Raw genomic sequence first — 17,811 nt, 5'->3', positions numbered from 1 at the left:
AACTCCTCCCAAAATCATCTGCCGTTCCCGGCGAAAGGGCGCTTGCTGCTGCTGCTGCTGCTGCTACATACAGCCTTCATTACATTCTCCTCCGAATATTTATGAAAAAAAAAAAAAAAAAAAAAAAAAGAACGAAATTTTATCCTTTTTCTTCTCCTCCTCTTTCTTCTTCTCCTCTTCCTCCTCTTCCTCCTCTTCCATTGCTCTCACCCCAACTCTGACCCGTTGTCACACCCTCCTTTCCTCCTCTCTTTCTCTTGATGGATCCTCGCTACGCTCTCTCTCCTTTCCAGCTCTCTCTTTCTCTCTCTCTTTTGACCTTTCTGAGAAATGGGCACCGTTCCCGGAGGTACTGCAATACCGGGTCGATGCGTGGAGTGGACGGAGCAAGCCCCGCTTCCATCTCCCGCTTCCAAAAATCCATTTAATATAGACGGTCCCCCTATGGGGGACGTATCAGATATTAAACTGATAAGAACAGATACTACACTTGATCTGAGCCAAGAGGCCGAGAAGCGATGCCCACAATGGTTTTGGCCAAACGCCCCGGGCGCGGCCGCCCGCCGCAGCAGTCGTGGTACTTGCTTCTTCGGGCGGGCGGGCGGGAGGAGGGAGGGAGGGAGCATAGGAAGGAAGGAAGTCTCTGTGCCGGGCTCCAACGGGGGCGACCGCCCTTTCTGTGCTCGTTCTGCTTTTAAACTCCAGGTGGAGCCCCTCCCTGAGGGGAAGGGCTGTCCAAAAATTGGATCGAACTCGTAAATGCTCCTCTCCACGGAAATCTTTAGTAAAAGGCGAAAGGTTCATTCGAGCTGTAGAGAAGCCAGAGCGTGCCTTTGCTGGTGGCCGAGCCCTTCCGGCCGGCCCAAAGGCCCTCCCAAAGGCCCTCCCCTCTGCCAAGCGGCAGCGAGGCCACGCACGCAAAACAAAAACAGGGAACTCCTCCCAAAACTCATCTGCCGTTCCGCCCCGGCGAAAGGGCGCTTTGCTGCTGCTGCTGGACATACACTCACCTGCTGCGTGTGTTAGGCTGCCTGAATAGAAAAAATATGTTCAAAAAAAAAAAAAAAAAAAAAAAAAAAGAACGAAAAGAGCGGGAAAACGGCGCGTCCCAGGAAAGGGGAGGGTGGGGAGGGGGGGGGATAGGGGCTCTCTCTCTCTCTCTCTCTCTCCTCATCCCTCTCTCATCCCTCTCACGCCTCCTCTCCTCCTTCTCTCCCTCTCCTCTCTCTCTCTCGAGCCCCCTTCCCTCGATTCTCCAACCGCCCCCCTCTCTTCCCCCCTCCCGCTCCATCGCTCTCTCTTCTCTCTCTCTCTCTCTCTCTCTCTCTCGCTCTCTTTTTCGCTCTCCTTTTGACCTTTCTGAGAACTGTGCACCGTTCCCGGAGGTACTGCAATACCGGGTCGATGCGTGGAGTGGACGGAGCAAGCCCCGCTTCCATCTCCCGCTTCCAAAAATCCATTTAATATAGACGGTCCCCCTATGGGGGACGTATCAGATATTAAACTGATAAGAACAGATACTACACTTGATCTGAGCCAAGAGGCCGAGAAGCGATGCCCACAATGGTTTTGGCCAAACGCCCCGGGCGCGGCCGCCCGCCGCAGCAGTCGTGGTACTTGCTTCTCGGGCGGGCGGAGGGAGGAAGGAAGGAAGGAAGGAAGGAAGGAAGGCGGAGGGAGGGAGGAAGGAAGGAAGGAAGGAAGGAAGGAAAGGTGCCGGGCTCCAACGGGGGCGACCGCCCTTTCTGTGCTCGTTCTGCTTTTAAACTCCAGGTGGAGCCCCTCCCTGAGGGGAAGGGCTGTCCAAAAATTGGATCGAACTCGTAAATGCTCCTCTCCACGGAAATCTTTAGTAAAAGGCGAAAGGTTCATTCGAGCTGTAGAGAAGCCGGAGCGTGCCTTTGCTGGTGGCCGAGCCCTTCCGGCCGGCCCAAAGGCCCAAAGGCACTCCCCTCTGCCAAGCGGCAGCGAAGCCACGCACGCAAAACAAAAACAGGGAACTCCTCCCAAAACGCATCTGCCGTTCCGCCCCGGCGAAAGGGCGCTTTGCTTGCTGCTGCTGCTGCTACACTGGCCTGCTGCGTGTGTTAGGCCTGCCTGAATATGAAATATGAAAAAAAAAAAAAAAAAAAAAAAAAAAAAAAAAAAAAAGAACGAAAAGAGCGGGAAAACGGCGCGTCCCAGGAAAGGGGAGGTGGGGAGGGAGGGAGGAGGGTTAGGGTGGGGTCTCTCTCTCTCTCTCTCTCTCTTTCTTAGACAAAGCTCTCACTCGCTCGCTCTCTCTCTCTCTCTCTCTCTCTCTTTTGACCTTTCTGAGAAATGTGCACCGTTCCCGGAGGTACTGCAATACCGGGTCGATGCGTGGAGTGGACGGAGCAAGCCCCGCTTCCATCTCCCGATTCCAAAAATCCATTTAATATAGACGGTCCCCCTATGGGGGACGTATCAGATATTAAACTGATAAGAACAGATTTTGATTTTTGATATTAAATTTTATTCAGTGGTTTACATGACATTTTTCATCACTGATCCCCATGTTTCTTTACATTTCTTTTCCCCATGCACAAACCCATACATTCTAAGCATACCTTTAATTTGTGCCACAAATGCATAATACATCTCTTTAGCTGTCAAAACATCCTTGATCTTCCTGATTTGTTTGCATCTTGTATTCCATACATATTCTTTTCCCATACTAACTATGGTCCACACCACCTCATATTCTCTCTGTTTCAATTTATTCAAACCTCCACCATACAGAATGCAATCAGATGACAAGACATTATCCTCAATGACTCCTTTCATAATCCTCATCCTCACCCGCCTCCAGAACTTAGTCACAACCTGGCAGCTCCATAACGCGTGCCTCACCGTTTCTCCTACCCCACATTTCCTTGGACACAATGAATCCCTCGCACACCCATGTCTGTATAATGTATCTTTTACAGGTAATCTATTCAATGCCGCCAACCAATTTAAATCCTTTGTTGAATTATCCAAATACTTTGGTTGTAGCTGTTTCCAATTGATTTCACTATTTACCTGTACCTCTGCCCTTTTGTTTATCATTTTATCCCTAAGACATGTGTACATCCCTTTATGATTTAACACCACTTCCTTTTTCAGAATTTCTGGATGTGTTTTTAAAAACAGAGCAGCTCTTTCATAATGCCACGGCCTCTTATCTGCCCTGGGTACGACATTCCTAATATTTACTATGGATCTTAACACAAAGGAAAACCAAAACTTTATAAAAAAACAAGCTTTGTGATCTTTCTCTTCAATAATCATTTTACAAGTATTGTGGACATACAAAACCTCTAACTTTAATGGGATACATGGAACATCTCTGCCCCCTTGTGGTACTGGCATATACATCTGTTCTCTTTTAACCGATTCATACCGACCCCCCCATATAAAAGAAAACACCACCTTTGTCAGTAATAATTTACATTTTGTCGGCATAGGAAAGATATAAGCCATATAATTCAAACCTGGCAGTAGATCTGCTTTGATAACAACCACCTTCCCTGTTATAGTTAATCTCCTAACCCTCCATATATCCAATTGTGTTTTAACCCTCTCAATTTTCTCCACCCAGTTTCTTTTAGCACATTCTTCTTTGTAAAACTTAAGACCTAAAATTTTCATCCCATCTTTGCACCAGGTAAAGCCATGTCTTACATCATTCCTGTCAGCCCACCTTCCACAATACATTATCGATGACTTCCCCATGTTAATCTTTGATCCTGTTGCACGACTGAACCCCTGCAACAGCTCTACTATCCTGTCCAAACCTTTATCTGTTGACACAAATAATGTCATGTCATCTGCATATTGAGTGATTTTAACTGTATCCCCCGCCCCTCCTGGTATATGGACCCCTTTAATGTCTTTATCCTTTCTGATTAATTCCGCTAAAGGTTCGATAAAAATTACATAAAGCAAAGGAGACAGAGGGCAACCCTGCCTCACCCCTCCAAACTGTCTAACTGGTTCAGAAAAAAACCCATTTATATTTACCAAACTAAACACCTCTTTATACAATATCTGGATCCACTTTATAAAAACTGGCCCAAAATTAAATTTCTTCAACAAATTTAACAAAAAAGCGTGATTCACCCTATCAAATGCTTTCTCCTGATCTAAATTTAATAGGCATAGAGGTAAGTCTCGTTCTTTAACCCAAGTCAAAATGTCCCTTATTAAAATTAGATTTAGACAACTAGACCTCCCCTTCACTCCACATGTCTGGTCTATATTCACTATTGATGGCATTACTCTTTTTAGCCTATTTGTTAATATTTTACTTAATATTTTATAATCCACTGAGAGCAATGTTATTGGCCTCCAGTTCTCTAGCTCAGTTCTATCCCCTTTCTTGAATATAAGGCTTATTACCCCTTTCCTCATTGACTCAGGCATTATTCCCTCTTCAAAAATCTCCCTATATACCTCCACCAAATCCTTCTTTAGCAAATCCCAAAAACACACAAAGAATTCTTTGGGCAACCCATCACACCCTGGCGTTTTATTTCCTTTCATTGAATCTAGTGCTGCCTTTGCCTCAGCCTCCGTTACCTCCTCCTCCAATTGATCCTGCTCTTCACTAGTTAATTTATTCTCAATACTCTTCAACAACACATCTACCTCCTGTTGAGACACTTCCCTTTCAGCAAAGAGATCCTGATAAAACCGCCTGGCATGCCTTAACATTTCCTCCTTCCCACCAACCACCCCTTTTTCTGTTTTAAGCCCAATTACTACACTTTTAGTTTGTTTTTGCTTTACTGATTGAAAAAAAAATTTGGTTACCTTTTCATCACTTTCTTTCTCATTTATTTTAGCCAAGAAAGCAAACTCCTGGGCTTTCTGCTCAAAATAATCCCCCATTGCTCCTTTTAACCTCTTAACCTCTCCCCAGTCTATCTCTTCTCCATTATTCATTTTAGAGAACAATCCTTGTAATTTATAATTGTAACCATTTATTTTATCTCTCTCCCTCCTCCTCTGCCACCTGCAATATTTCTGACAAAATGTATTAACTTTCTTTTTTACATCTTCCCACCACCCTACCATAGAGTTGTACCCCCTTTTTAAATTCTGCCACCCTTTATACATTTCCTGGAACCTAGCCTGAAATTCCTCATCCTCCAGAACTCTTACATTAAGTTTCCAAAACCCCGTCCCTCTCTCTGGAACCTCCACCTTTATACTTACTACCAGCATTTCGTGATCCGAGCCCCAACATGGAAAAATTTTAAAATCTTGGATTGTAACCCCCACTGGTAGAAAAAAATAATCAATCCTTGATTGATCCCCTCTAGAGTTCCTCCATGTAAACCCCCCATCCTGTTTATTCATTTCTCTATAAGAGTCATAAAAAGAAAAATCAGTACACATTTTTTTAATCCACGTGGCCGAAAAATCCCTAGCACCTTGTTCCTCACTCTCCAATTTATCTAAAGACACATTAAAGTCTCCACCCATCACCACCACCCTACTAGTATTTAAAAGTGAAGGCAAACACTTAAAAAACTCCAATCTAGCCCCCCTCTTACTAGGTGCATACACATTTATACAACGAAACCTCACCCCGTTCCAATTTACATCCACACACAACACTCTTCCAGGATTAACAGAACATGAGCTCTCAATAACAAAACCCCTTCCCTTAAATAGTATCCCCACCCCATCAGCGTGCACATGCCCAATGCTCCAACATGAAGGTCCTTCTTTCCATTCTTTTGAAAACGTCTTTATATCTCCATTATCTTTTAAATGGCATTCTTGGAGGAATGCTACATCAAAGTTCACAGTCGCCAATGAAAACAAAAAGGTTTTTCTTTTCCCAATGTCCCTCAAGCCTCTTGCATTAATTGTCAGTACTTTAAATGCCATTAGGTAGTTTTAAAGAAGCGATTCTCTCACTCACCTGTCTCTTCACGTTGTTTCTTGCTTCCCTCTGCTCTCAACAACATTCCTGTTGTGTGAGCAAATGTCTCAACCCCTCCAGGACTCAAATATCCTTTCTGCCCAGATGTGTTGGCTTCGCACACAGAGTAGTCTTCTCCTTCTTCCAGCTCCTTCATACTGCTTACCAATGGATCGAATCTATTATAAGTGGTTACAGCTGTGACCACCCCTTTTAGCCCTTTCTTCTCCTCCGGCTCTTCCTCTTTTTTCTCACCTGAAGCTTTTCTCTTGTTCCTTGCTTCCATCCATTCCATTCCTTCCGAATTCTCTCTGGCCTCCTCCATCTCATGCTCATCCTCACCCCACTCCTTTACTGAAGAAAGCTCAGCCGAAGACTCTCCTTCGCTATCAGTGACATCAGAAACATCCAACCCCATCCATTTTGCATAATCCTCTTTGGACTCTTCCTCTGAGCTCTTGGGACTTGGGTCTTCCTTCTGCTGGTCTTGCATGCTTGCATCCTCTGCCCTTTTATCTACTGTCACTGACTGCTCCTCTGCTTCCTGCTGTTCTGCCGGTGGTGGTCTAGCTACTGTTGCCTCTGCATATGTTCTTCTCTTTTGAGGACAGGATTTATACAAGTGTCCAGGATCTCCACACAGGTTACAGCTCTTCGCTTTTGTGCAGTCTTTAGCCTTATGGCCACTTCCATTACAATTACTGCAATGATCTTCCATGCAGTCCACCATAACATGGCCAAACTGGCCACATTTTCTACAATAACGTGGCTGTCCTGGATAAAAAAGATAGCCTTTATTAGGCCCAATTGAAAAGTTACTTGGAGGGTGTCTGACTCCTCCTATTCCTTCCGGGTCCTTTTTAAAAGTAACTGTATATCTCCTTTTCCCATTCCAGATATCATATTCATTCTTTATTTTCTCTCCATTTTGCACTTGGTCACAGTAGCGCAATAAAAAGTTCTTTATTTCATTCTCTTGCACAAAAGGGTTGAACATATGCACAGTTAGTGTTCTCACCTCTCTGGTGTACAGCATCTCCATTTTGATTCCAAAAAAACAAGGAAGGTTTCTCTTCTTTTTGTAGATTTCCCAAACGTTGTAACAAAGAGACTCCGAAACCAAGGTGATGTCGTATATCCTGGTCTTCAAGAATTCCTGCAAACAGAATATTTGCTGTGGAAATATGCCGAGCTCTCCCATCAAGATCTTCTCCATAAGAAATTTTAAATCCACTTTTCTGCGTAGCTCCTCATCTTCTGCTAACTCCAAACGCACAGTGTTCTTCAATCGCACCCTGGGGGTCGACGGTGATCCTAGATTCTCCATTCTGATGGCGTCTCAAGAGCTGCGGTCAGGCCACATACACTTGATTGAGCCAAGAGGCCGAGAAGCGATGCCCACAATGGTTTTGGCCAAACGCCCCGGGCGCGGCCGCCCGCCGCAGCAGTCGTGGTACTTGCTTCTCGGGCGGGCGGAGGGCGGAGGGGAAGGAAGGAAGGAAGGAAAGGTGCCGGGCTCCAACGGGGGCGACCGCCCTTTCTGTGCTCGTTCTGCTTTTAAACTCCAGGTGGAGCCCCTCCCTGAGGGGAAGGGCTGTCCAAAAATTGGATCGAACTCGTAAATGCTCCTCTCCACGGAAATCTTTAGTAAAAGGCGAAAGGTTCATTCGAGCTGTAGAGAAGCCGGAGCGTGCCTTTGCTGGTGGCCGAGCCCTTCCGGCCGGCCCAAAGGCACTCCCCTCTGCCAAGCGGCAGCGAGGCCACGCACGCAAAACAAAAACAGGGAACTCTTCCCAAAACGCATCTGCCGTTCCGCCCCGGCGAAAGGGCGCTTTGCTGCTGCTGCTACACTGGCCTGCTGCGTGTGTTAGGCCTGCCTGAATATGAAATATGAAAAAAAAAAAAAAAAAAAAAAAAAAAAAAAAAAAAGAACGAAAAGAGCGGGAAAACGGCGCGTCCCAGGAAAGGGGAGGGGGGGTGGGGAGGGAGGGAGGGAGGGGGGGGGGGTCTCTCTCTCGCTCTCTCTCTCCTCTCTCTCTCTCTCTCTCTCCGTCGTTCAGCCCCCTCTCTCTCTCTCTCTCTCTCTCTCTCTCTCTCTCTCTCTCTCTCTCTCTCTCTCTCTCTCTCTCGCTCGCTCTCTCTCTCTTTTGACCTTTCTGAGAAATGGGCACCGTTCCCGGAGGTACTGCAATACCGGGTCGATGCGTGGAGTGGACGGAGCAAGCCCCGCTTCCATCTCCCGCTTCCAAAAATCCATTTAATATAGACGGTCCCCCTATGGGGGACGTATCAGATATTAAACTGATAAGAACAGATTTTTTTTTTTTTTTTTTTTTTTATTTGAAATATTTGAAATTTAAATTAAGGTTTCTTTGTTTAAGGAAATGGTAAATTTGTGGTTAGAAATATATCTATTAAAATCACACAAAAAAAAAACAAAAACAAACGAAAAAAAAAACAATAAAAAACAACCAAAAACAAAAAAACAAAAACATTTCATTACAATAAACTTTAGCATAATCAAAATAACAAAAACACACAATACATCAATTCTTCAAAAATAACAGAGCCATCAATTTTCCAAAATAAAACATATCAATTTTCCAAGGTTTTAAACATATACAACAACAAATATTTCAAAAACAAAAACAAAACACATCTTTTATTCCCACTCCCACTCTTCAGTTTCAACATTTCTTTCTCAACTCAAAAATCATATCCAACACAAAACAAAATCTTTCTTTTAAACCTCTTTACTTCTTAATAATCCCCTTTCTTTTCTCTTCGTCTTTCCATCTGGCACATAACAAAACTCTCTTCCTTTCTGTTCTGTATTTCTTTACCTCTGCCTCTGTTGCACCCCCTTCAACAATCTCTCCTTCCAATCCATTAACTCAAAAAACTCCCTCCTACAAAGACTCCGCATTAAATTATCCTCCTTTTCTTCCATTATTTTCTCCTCTCAAAATCCCTCGGTTCCAGTCTTTCCTTTCTCCTTTGGTCTTCTCCTCTTCTTTTCCTCATCTCCTCCTCTTCTCCACGCTTTCATACCAGCTGGGCCCAGCTGCACCCTCGTTGGCACTCTCCTCACTCCTGCTCCCGGCTCCAGGTTCCCTGTCCTTCCGCTTTCTCTTGATTTCCACTCTCCGTTGCCTCCATCGCCTCACTCTCTTGTACCTTGTCCGCCCCACCATCACCTTCACCCACACCACCACCACACATACCCACACCTGCACCCCCTTTCACTTCATTACCACTCATACCCCCTCCACCACTAACCGCTCTCACCACACCACCTTCCTTACTTACATCACCACCCCCTTTACTCCCTCCACTCATTCCCTTTCCACTCCCATCTTTCTTTGCACCATCACCACCCTCCTTTGCTCGCTCACCATTCCATACCACTCCCGCCTCCACTCTTTCACCTTCTCCACCTCCCATCATTCTTTGCACCATCACCACCCTCACTTGCTCTCTCACCACCCATACCACGCTTTCCACACTCTCTATACAGGTGATCCAGTGCTCCACACATACTGCAACTTTTGGGGGTTTTACAGTCCATCGCTTCATGCCCTTTCCGCCTGCATTTCTGGCAGAACATTACTTTGCACTCGCTCGCCTCATGTCCTTCAGTGTTACACTTAAAACACTTTCGCGGCTGCCCAGGGTAACTTAAAAAACCCCTGTTTCCCCCAATCTGTACATGACCCGGAGGGTGTACTATACCCCCCTCCTTTGCACTACAAATCTTAAGCCTTACAATAAATTTCCACTTCCCGGTCCATATACCTATAGGGTCAAGCACTTTAAAAGGTCCCGAAATAATCAGTCGCAAAAACGGCCAACATACTGTGCGACTTCCTCTTGCCCAACATACGGGTTATACATGAAAACAAACAATGGCCGAACTTCCCTTGCAAATAAGGGATCTGCAATATACATCGAAAAAGGCCTTTCATTTCTCTTCTTCTGATAAGTATCCCAGCACGCTCTGAGCCAATTCTTCACTGCACAAGGCCAAATCAAAAAACTTTTCATAGTTCTGAAAACAGAAAATAGACTTCACCTCCAAATTTAGTCCTTTCAACAGCACCTCCTTCACAAAGAATTCTCGTCCGCCAGGTGTATCCTTCAATTCTGCAATATCCACGCTTTTCAGTTCCTTCTCCAAAACCTCACTCCATCGGAAACGGATCAGGTTCTGCATCCTCCTTCCAGTCGCCATCGTATTCCGCTCCCAGCGCCTTCTCTTCCTCACTGGATCTTCAGGATGCTGCGGTCATGCCACATACACTTGAGCAGAGCCAAGAGGCCGAGAAGCGATGCCCACAATGGTTTTGGCCAAACGCCCCGGGCGCGGCCGACCGCCGCAGCAGTCGTGGTACTTGCTTCTCGGGCGGGCGGAGGGAGGGGGACGGAAGGAAGGAAGGAAGGAAGGAAGGAAGGAAAGGTGCCGGGCTCCAACGGGGGCGACCGCCCTTTCTGTGCTCGTCCTGCTTTTAAACTCCAGGTGGAGCCCCTCCCTGAGGGGAAGGGCTGTCCAAAAATTGGATCGAACTCGTAAATGCTCCTCTCCACGGAAATCTTTAGTAAAAGGCGAAAGGTTCATTCGAGCTGTAGAGAAGCCGGAGCGTGCCTTTGCTGGTGGCCGAGCCCTTCCGGCCGGCCCAAAGGCCCAAAGGCCCTCCCCTCTGCCAAGCGGCAGCGAGGCCACGCACGCAAAACAAAAACAGGGAACACCTCCCAAAACGCATCTGCCGTTCCGCCCCGGCGAAAGGGCGCTTTGCTGCTGCTGCTGCTGCTACACTGGCCTGCTGCGTGTGTTAGGCCTGCCTGAATATGAAATATGAAAAAAAAAAAAAAAAAAAAAAAAAAAAAAAGAACGGAAAAACCGTCCCTTTTGCCGCAGCAGGTTGTCTTCCCCTCCAAGGGGGCCGCTTTCCCGCGTAAAAACGACGACGACTAGGGAGGGAGGGAGGGTGGGGCTCTCTCTCTCTCTCCCCCCTCTCTTTCTTTCTCCTCTCCTCACTCCTCTGCATCTGAATCTCTCTCTCTCTCGCGTCTCTCCTCTCTCTCTCTCCTCTCGCTCGCTCTCGCTCGCTCTCTCTCGCTCTGACTCGCTCTCTCTTTTGACCTTTCTGAAGAAATGGGCAACGTTCCCGGAGGTACTGCAATAACGGTTCGATGCGTGGAGTGGACGGAGCAAGCCACTGTTCCATCTCCAGATTACAAAAATAAATTTAATATAGATGGTCCCCTGATAGGAGACGTATCAGATATTAAACTGATAAGAAAAGATTTTTTTTTTTTTGTTAAGATAGATAGTAGAGAAAACTGGAAAACTGCTTATCTTTTACCCGTGGCAACACTCATGCGTTATGGAAGCTAGCACCTTTTCACCTCCTCGTTCGGGCAAGGTAGAAGGAGCGAGGAGAGGTTTTCTTGAAGTAAATTAAATTTTTCCAGGGGTTACCCCGCTTTCAAAATCATTCATAAATGGTTTAGACTATAGTGTGACAGACTCGGTTTCCCAGGATTTCGCTCCAGGTATTACCAAAACCGGTTTTGGTCTCGGGCCCCGCGCCATGAGGGGAAGGTCTCGCCTGGAGCGGCGTCAATCTCAGCAACCATAAGAAGGCCACGCCCGCCTGGGAGGGAGGGAGGACGGAAGGACGGAAGCACCCCGAGGTTGCCCACCGCCCCTCCCCGCCACCGCCCTTTCTGTGCTCCAAATCTTATAAACTCCAGGTGGAGCCCCTCCCTGAGGGGAAGGGGTGTCCCAAAATTGGATCTAAACTCGTATATGCTCCTCTCCACGGAAATTCAAAGTCAAAAGGCGAAAGGTTCTTCGAGCTGCAGAGAAGCCGGAGCGTGCCTTTGCTGGCATTTCGAGCCCTTCCAGGCCCAAAGGCCCTCCCCAAAACCAAGCGGCAGCGAGGCTCCCACGCAAAATCCAACAGGGAACATCTGTCAAAACGCATGTGCCATTCCAAAACGGCATTTATGCAAATTGCTGCTGCTGCCATATAATCCAACTGCGTGTGAAAGGCCTGTCCATCAATTTGAAATATGAAAAAAAAATTCAAAAAAAATACAAATGCTCCTCTAAACACAACTCGCCGCCCCCTTTTTCCGCGGGCAGGGTCTTTCTTTTTCCCCGCCACCCCCCCTCCCTGTCCCAATCCCACCCCCACTCACTCATCCATCTCTAATTCTCAATCTCTCCGTCTTACATCTCCTCTCTCTCATTCTAAAAAAACGCTCCTAAGCGCTCTCTCCAATCTCTTTTGACCATTATCCTTTGTGCACCGTTCCCGGGGGGACTGCCATAACGGGTCGATGCCTGGAGGGGAAGCGCCTCTCTTCCCTCAGCCAAGCAATTTAATATATGGTACCAGATAGGGGACGTATCTGTTATTCTACAGACACTACACATGATCTGAGCCAAGAGGCGGAGAACTCGATGCCCACAATGGTTTTGGCCAAACGCCTTTTGCGGGCGCGGCCGCCCGCCGCAGCAGTGGTGGTACTTGCTTCTCGGGCGGGCGGGGGGAGGAAGGAAGGAAGGAAGGAAAGAAGGACAGGTGCCGGGCTCCAACTGGGCGACCGCCCTTTCTGTGCTCGTTGTGCTTTTAAACTCCAGGTGGAGCCCCTCCCAGAGGGTAAGGGCTGTCCAAAAATTGGATCGCACTCGTAAATGCTCCTCTCCACGGAAATCTTTAGTGAAAAAAAAAAGATTTATTCGAGCTGTGGAGAAGCCAGAGTCTTCCTCTGCTGGTGGCCGAGCCCTTGCGGCCGGCCCAAAGGAAAGGCCCCAAGGGACTCCCCTCTGCCAAGCGGGAGGCCACGCACGCAAAACAAAAACAGGAAACTCCTCCCAAAACGCATCTGCCGTTCCGCACCGGACTCCTGGGCGCTTTCTTCTGTCTGGTCACACTGGCCTGCTGCGTGTGTTGGGCCTGCCTGAATATGAAATCTGAAAAAAAAAAAAAAAAAATAACAAATAACTTTGCTTTAGGCGGGAAAAGAACTCAAAGGGGGGGGAAAATGCGCGTCCCAGGAAAGGGGAGGTGGGGGGGGAGGGAGGCAATCCCACCCCCTAGAGCGCGCTCTCTCTTCTTCTCTCCAGGTTGTTGCGTCTCTCTCCATCTCTATCTCTCTCTCTCGCTATCTCTTCTCTCTCGCTATCTCTCTCTCTCGCTATCTCTCTCTCTTTTGACCTTTCTGAGAAATCGGCACCGTTCTCGGAGGTACTGCAATACCAGGTCGATGCGTGGAGTGGACGGAGCAAACCCCGCTTGCATCTCCCGCTTCCTAAAATCCATTTAATATAGACAGTACCCCTATTGGGGATGTATCAGATATTAAACTGATAAGAACAGATACTACACTTGATCTGAGCTTTTTGTTTTTAGAAGCGATGCCTGCATTTATTTTGTAACAAACATCAGGCGCGTCCATGCGTACCTGCATAATCAAACCTGCTCTCGGGGCGCCCGCCTGGGAGGGAGGGGATGAAAGAACAGGTTCCAACTCCCCGAGGTTGACACCCCACCGCCAACCGCTCTTTCTGGTGCACATCTGCTTTTAAACTCCAGGTTGAACCCCTCCCCGAGGGAAAGGGCTGTCCAAAAATTGGATCGAAATCGTAAATAGCTCCTGCTCCACGGAAATCTTTAGTAAAAGGCGAAAGGTTCATTCTAGCTGTAGAGAAGCAGGAGCGTGCCTTTGCTGGTGGCCGAGCCCTTCCGGCCGGCCCAAAGGCCCTCCCCTCTGCCAAGTTCTAAAGCATATTTTCACGTCGCAAAACAAAAACGGGGAACACCTCCCAAAACGCATCTGCAGTTCCGCCCCGATCCAAAGGGCGCTTTGCTGCTGCTGCTACTCCCTTCGTGTGATCCAAATGCCAGAATATGAAATATGGAACGTCAAAAAAAAAAAAAAAAAAAAGAAGGCCTCTCGTCCCAGGAAAGGGGAGGTGGGGAGGCTTCAGGGTGGGGCTCTCTCTTTCCAACTCTCTCAATCTCTGTATCTCTCACATCGACCATCGTAGGCGAGAGAGAGCTAAAGGAGGAAGATAGAGAGAGCGAGGCGTCGCGAGAGCTCTATCTCGCTCGCCCTCGCCTCTCTTCGCTCTCCTCCTCTTGTCTCCTCCATTTCGCATTGGACCTTTGCTGATCTTTACCCGTGCAAGGGCCTCCCCATGACGTTATCGGTCCGATGCGTTCAGTCCATTTCCATATGCTATATCAATTGTCTTGAATCCATACTCAATTTGATATAGACGGTCCCCCTATGGGGGACGTATCAGATATTAAACTGATAAGAACAGACACTACACATGATCGGAGCCAAGAGGCCGAGAAGCGGTGCCCACAATGGTTTTGGCCAAACGCCCCGGGCGCGGCCGCCCGCCGCAGCAGTCGTGGTACTTGCTTCTCGGGCGGGCGGAGGGAGGAAGGAAGGACGGGAGGAAGGAAGGAAGGAAAGGTGCCGGGCTCCAACGGGGGCGACCGCCCTTTCTGTGCTCGTTCTGCTTTTAAACTCCAGGTGGAGCCCCTCCCTGAGGGGAAGGGCTGTCCAAAAATTGGATCGAACTCGTAAATGCTCCTCTCCACGGAAATCTTTAGTAAAAGGCGAAAGGTTCATTCGAGCTGTAGAGAAGCCGGAGCGTGCCTTTGCTGGTGGCCGAGCCCTTCCGGCAGGCCCAAAGGCCCAAAGGCCCTCCCCTCTGCCAAGCGGCAGCGAGGCCACGCACGCAAAACAAAAACAGGGAACTCCTCCCAAAACGCATCTGCCGTTCCGCCCCGGCGAAAGGGCGCTTTGCTGCTGCTGCTGCTGCTACACTGGCCTGCTGCGTGTGTTAGGCCTGCCTGAATATGAAATATGAAAAAAAAAAAAAAAAAAAAAAAAAAAAAAGAACGACAACTCTGGGAAAAAGGCGCGTCCCAGGAAAGGGGAGGGTGGGGAGGGAGGGTGGGGCTCCTACCCTCTCTCTCTCTCTCTCTCTCGCTCCGCCTGTGTCTGTCTCTCTCTCTTGCTCTCTCTCTCTCACCCCTCTCTCTTTCTCTCCCTCTCTCTCTCCTTTGACCTTTCTGAGAAATGGCACCGGGGGGGGGGGGGGGCACCATTCCCGGAGGTACTGGGCAATACCGGGTCGAGGCGTGTAGTGGACGGAGCAAACCCCGCTGCCATCTCCCGCTTCCTAAAATCCATTTAATATAGACGGTCCCCCCATGGGGGACGTATCAGATATTAAACTGATAAGAACAGTTTTTTTTTTTTTTTTTTTTTATAATAAATTATCTTAATCTTAACAAATAACAAACACAAAAACATTCAGAAAAACACAACACTTATTGCCATTACAAAACTGAACACAAAATCAAAGACTAGCTCATCCATACACAGAAATAACTAAACAGAAACCATTACTTTACTTTAACAAAACAAAACATTCAACAAAACACAATACTGATTCCCATTACAAAACAACAACACAGTCTAATAAAACAGTAACTAAGAAACTAAACATATATTCTAACAATACAAGAAAAGACCTTCACTTTACATATATGCAAATTTACAAACAAAAACTTACTTTTCACCCCAGAACTAACTAAACAGAAAAACATTACATTACTTTAACAAAACAAAAACATTCAATTAAATAATTTAGATGTAATTGTTGTTCTTATAAGTTTTTTTGTTGTGAATATGTTAATGTTTTGACTTGTGTTTTAAGTTTCTGTATCGAATTTGTATATGTTTTTACTATATATGCAAATTTACAAACAAAAACTTACTTTTCACCCCAGAACTAACTAAACAGAAAAACATTACATTACTTTAACAAAACAAAAACATTCAACAAAACACAATCCTGATTCCCATTACAAAACAACAACACAGTCTAATAAAACAGTAACTAAGAAACTAAACATATATTCTAACAATACAAGAAAAGACCTTCACTTTACATATATGCAAATTTACAAACAAAAACTTACTTTTCACCCCAGAACAAAAACCCAAATACCCAATTACATTATTTTATTATTCAAAACAAAGGAAACAAAAAACACTATACACAAACAATATCATTTCATATAATAATCATTTCACAAACATGCAAATTCAGAAAAAAACAAAAAACAAAACCCTATCCCTCTATTTCTTTTCCGCCTCCCTCCTTGCTATATCTGCCCTCCATCTAACACGTTGCAAAATCTTGTCTCTCTCAATTCCATACTTCTCTATCTCACTTTCTGACGCAGGTCCCTTTCTCAGTCTTTCATTCCAAATCATTAATTCACTAAATTCCTTCTCACAGTAACAAGACATTAAAGTATGTCTATAGGTAGAAGTCTCTACATATTTATCACCTTTCTTTCTCTTCTTCTCCTCTTCTATTTTCATCTTCTCCGCCCAAGAAAGCTTTGCATATTCCTCCTTTTCCCGTTTCCTTTTCTCCTTTGCATCTTCCTTTTCTCTCTGCTGATTGCTTCTTCTTTTCCTCCTTTCCTCCTCTTCTTCCACACTTTCCGACCAGCTCGGACCGACTGCACCCTCACTGGAACTCTCCTCACTTCTGCTCCCGGCTCCAGCTTCTCTGTCTTTCCGCTTTTTTTTTAAATCAATCTTCGTTCCCTCCATCGCCTCACTCTCTTCTACCTTGTCCGCCCCACCATCACCTTCACCACCACCACCTACACCCACACCTCCACCCTCTTTCACTTCCTTACCACTCATACTCCCTCCACCACTCTCCATACCACCCTCCTTACTTACATCACCTCCACTTCTACACCTTCCACGCATTCCCTCTCCACTCCCATCTCTCTTTATACCATCATCACCCTCATTTGCTCGCTCACCATCCATACCACACCCACTTCCACTCAATCCCTTTCCACTCCCATCATTCTTTGCACCATCACCACTCTCACTTGCTCTCTCACCATCCATACCACTCCCACCTCCACTCTTTTCTTCTCCACTCCCATCATTCTTTGCACCATCACCACCCTCACTTGCATGCTCTCACCTCCCATACCACGCTTTCCACACTCTCTATACAAATGATCAAAGGATCCACACATGCTACAACTCTTTGGGGTGTTGCAGTCCATCGCTTCATGCCCCTTCCTCCTACACTTTTGGCAGAACGTTACTTGGCATTCATTCGCCTCATGTCCTTCCATATCACATTTGAAACACCTCCTCGGTTGCCCAGGGTAACTTAAAAAACCCCTGTTACCCCCAATCTGTACTCGTCCCGGAGGGTGTACTATACCCCCCTCCTTTGAACTGCAGATCTTCAGCCTCACAATAAACTTCCACTTCCCGGTCCAAATACCAACAGGGTCAAGTACTTTAAAAGGTCCCGAAATAATGTCACAAAACCGCCCCACATACTGTGCAACTTCTTCTTCTCCAACATATGGATTAAACATAAAAACAAACAAGGGACGGATTTCCCTTGCAAATAAAGGATCTCCAATATACATAGAAAAAGGTTTTTCATTTTTCTTCTTCTGGTATACCTCCCAAACACTACGAGCCAGTTCCTCATTGCACAAGGCTAAATCAAAAAACTTCTCATAATTCTGAAAACAAAAAATAGATTTCACCTCCAACTTCAGACCTTTCAGCAGAACTTCCTTCACAAAAAACTCCCGACCACCTGGTGTATTCTTCAAATCTCCGACGCTCACGGTTTTCAGCTCCTTCTCCAAATTCTCACTCCATCGAAAACGGATGAGGTTCTGCATCCTTCTCCCAGTCGCCATCGCATGCAGCTCCCAGCGCCTTCTCTTCCTCACTGGATCCTCGGGATGCTGCGGTCATGCCACATACACTTGAAATGA

At 46.6% G+C, this 17,811-nt stretch overlaps 13 non-coding genes and 4 pseudogenes across 13 annotated transcripts; all 17 read right to left on the bottom strand.

Moving 5' to 3' along the window:
• Positions 1-327: 327 nt before the first annotated feature.
• Positions 328-520, bottom strand: LOC121312347. The gene has a single exon (XR_005949788.1). It is a non-coding gene; the product is annotated as a U2 spliceosomal RNA (small nuclear RNA).
• A 191-nt stretch (positions 521-711) lies between these two features.
• On the bottom strand, positions 712-829 carry LOC121312335. Its single transcript, XR_005949776.1, has one exon. It is a non-coding gene; the product is annotated as a U5 spliceosomal RNA (small nuclear RNA).
• A 534-nt stretch (positions 830-1,363) lies between these two features.
• LOC121312336 lies at positions 1,364-1,556 on the bottom strand. The gene has a single exon (XR_005949777.1). It is a non-coding gene; the product is annotated as a U2 spliceosomal RNA (small nuclear RNA).
• A 223-nt stretch (positions 1,557-1,779) lies between these two features.
• On the bottom strand, positions 1,780-1,897 carry LOC121312340. The gene has a single exon (XR_005949781.1). It is a non-coding gene; the product is annotated as a U5 spliceosomal RNA (small nuclear RNA).
• Positions 1,898-2,316: 419 nt separating this feature from the next.
• Positions 2,317-2,497, bottom strand: LOC121312352 (annotated as a pseudogene).
• Positions 2,498-7,509: 5,012 nt separating this feature from the next.
• On the bottom strand, positions 7,510-7,627 carry LOC121312339. The gene has a single exon (XR_005949780.1). It is a non-coding gene; the product is annotated as a U5 spliceosomal RNA (small nuclear RNA).
• A 468-nt stretch (positions 7,628-8,095) lies between these two features.
• LOC121312326 lies at positions 8,096-8,284 on the bottom strand. Its single transcript, XR_005949771.1, has one exon. It is a non-coding gene; the product is annotated as a U2 spliceosomal RNA (small nuclear RNA).
• Positions 8,285-10,457: 2,173 nt separating this feature from the next.
• Positions 10,458-10,575, bottom strand: LOC121312338. Its single transcript, XR_005949779.1, has one exon. It is a non-coding gene; the product is annotated as a U5 spliceosomal RNA (small nuclear RNA).
• A 509-nt stretch (positions 10,576-11,084) lies between these two features.
• On the bottom strand, positions 11,085-11,266 carry LOC121312328. The gene has a single exon (XR_005949772.1). It is a non-coding gene; the product is annotated as a U2 spliceosomal RNA (small nuclear RNA).
• Positions 11,267-11,697: 431 nt separating this feature from the next.
• On the bottom strand, positions 11,698-11,814 carry LOC121312350. The gene has a single exon (XR_005949789.1). It is a non-coding gene; the product is annotated as a U5 spliceosomal RNA (small nuclear RNA).
• A 425-nt stretch (positions 11,815-12,239) lies between these two features.
• LOC121312333 lies at positions 12,240-12,406 on the bottom strand (annotated as a pseudogene).
• A 182-nt stretch (positions 12,407-12,588) lies between these two features.
• On the bottom strand, positions 12,589-12,708 carry LOC121312345. Its single transcript, XR_005949786.1, has one exon. It is a non-coding gene; the product is annotated as a U5 spliceosomal RNA (small nuclear RNA).
• Positions 12,709-13,169: 461 nt separating this feature from the next.
• On the bottom strand, positions 13,170-13,363 carry LOC121312351. The gene has a single exon (XR_005949790.1). It is a non-coding gene; the product is annotated as a U2 spliceosomal RNA (small nuclear RNA).
• A 181-nt stretch (positions 13,364-13,544) lies between these two features.
• LOC121312348 lies at positions 13,545-13,665 on the bottom strand (annotated as a pseudogene).
• A 524-nt stretch (positions 13,666-14,189) lies between these two features.
• On the bottom strand, positions 14,190-14,312 carry LOC121312327 (annotated as a pseudogene).
• A 185-nt stretch (positions 14,313-14,497) lies between these two features.
• Positions 14,498-14,615, bottom strand: LOC121312337. Its single transcript, XR_005949778.1, has one exon. It is a non-coding gene; the product is annotated as a U5 spliceosomal RNA (small nuclear RNA).
• Positions 14,616-15,058: 443 nt separating this feature from the next.
• Positions 15,059-15,247, bottom strand: LOC121312330. Its single transcript, XR_005949774.1, has one exon. It is a non-coding gene; the product is annotated as a U2 spliceosomal RNA (small nuclear RNA).
• Between the last annotated feature and the right edge of the window lie 2,564 nt (positions 15,248-17,811).

This window comes from Polyodon spathula, unplaced genomic scaffold (genome assembly GCF_017654505.1).
Source record: "Polyodon spathula isolate WHYD16114869_AA unplaced genomic scaffold, ASM1765450v1 scaffolds_3822, whole genome shotgun sequence".
NCBI classification, from domain to species: domain Eukaryota; kingdom Metazoa; phylum Chordata; class Actinopteri; order Acipenseriformes; family Polyodontidae; genus Polyodon; species Polyodon spathula.
The sequence above is the reverse complement of the archived record's forward strand: the minus strand, read 5'-3'. Positions and strand labels throughout refer to the sequence as shown.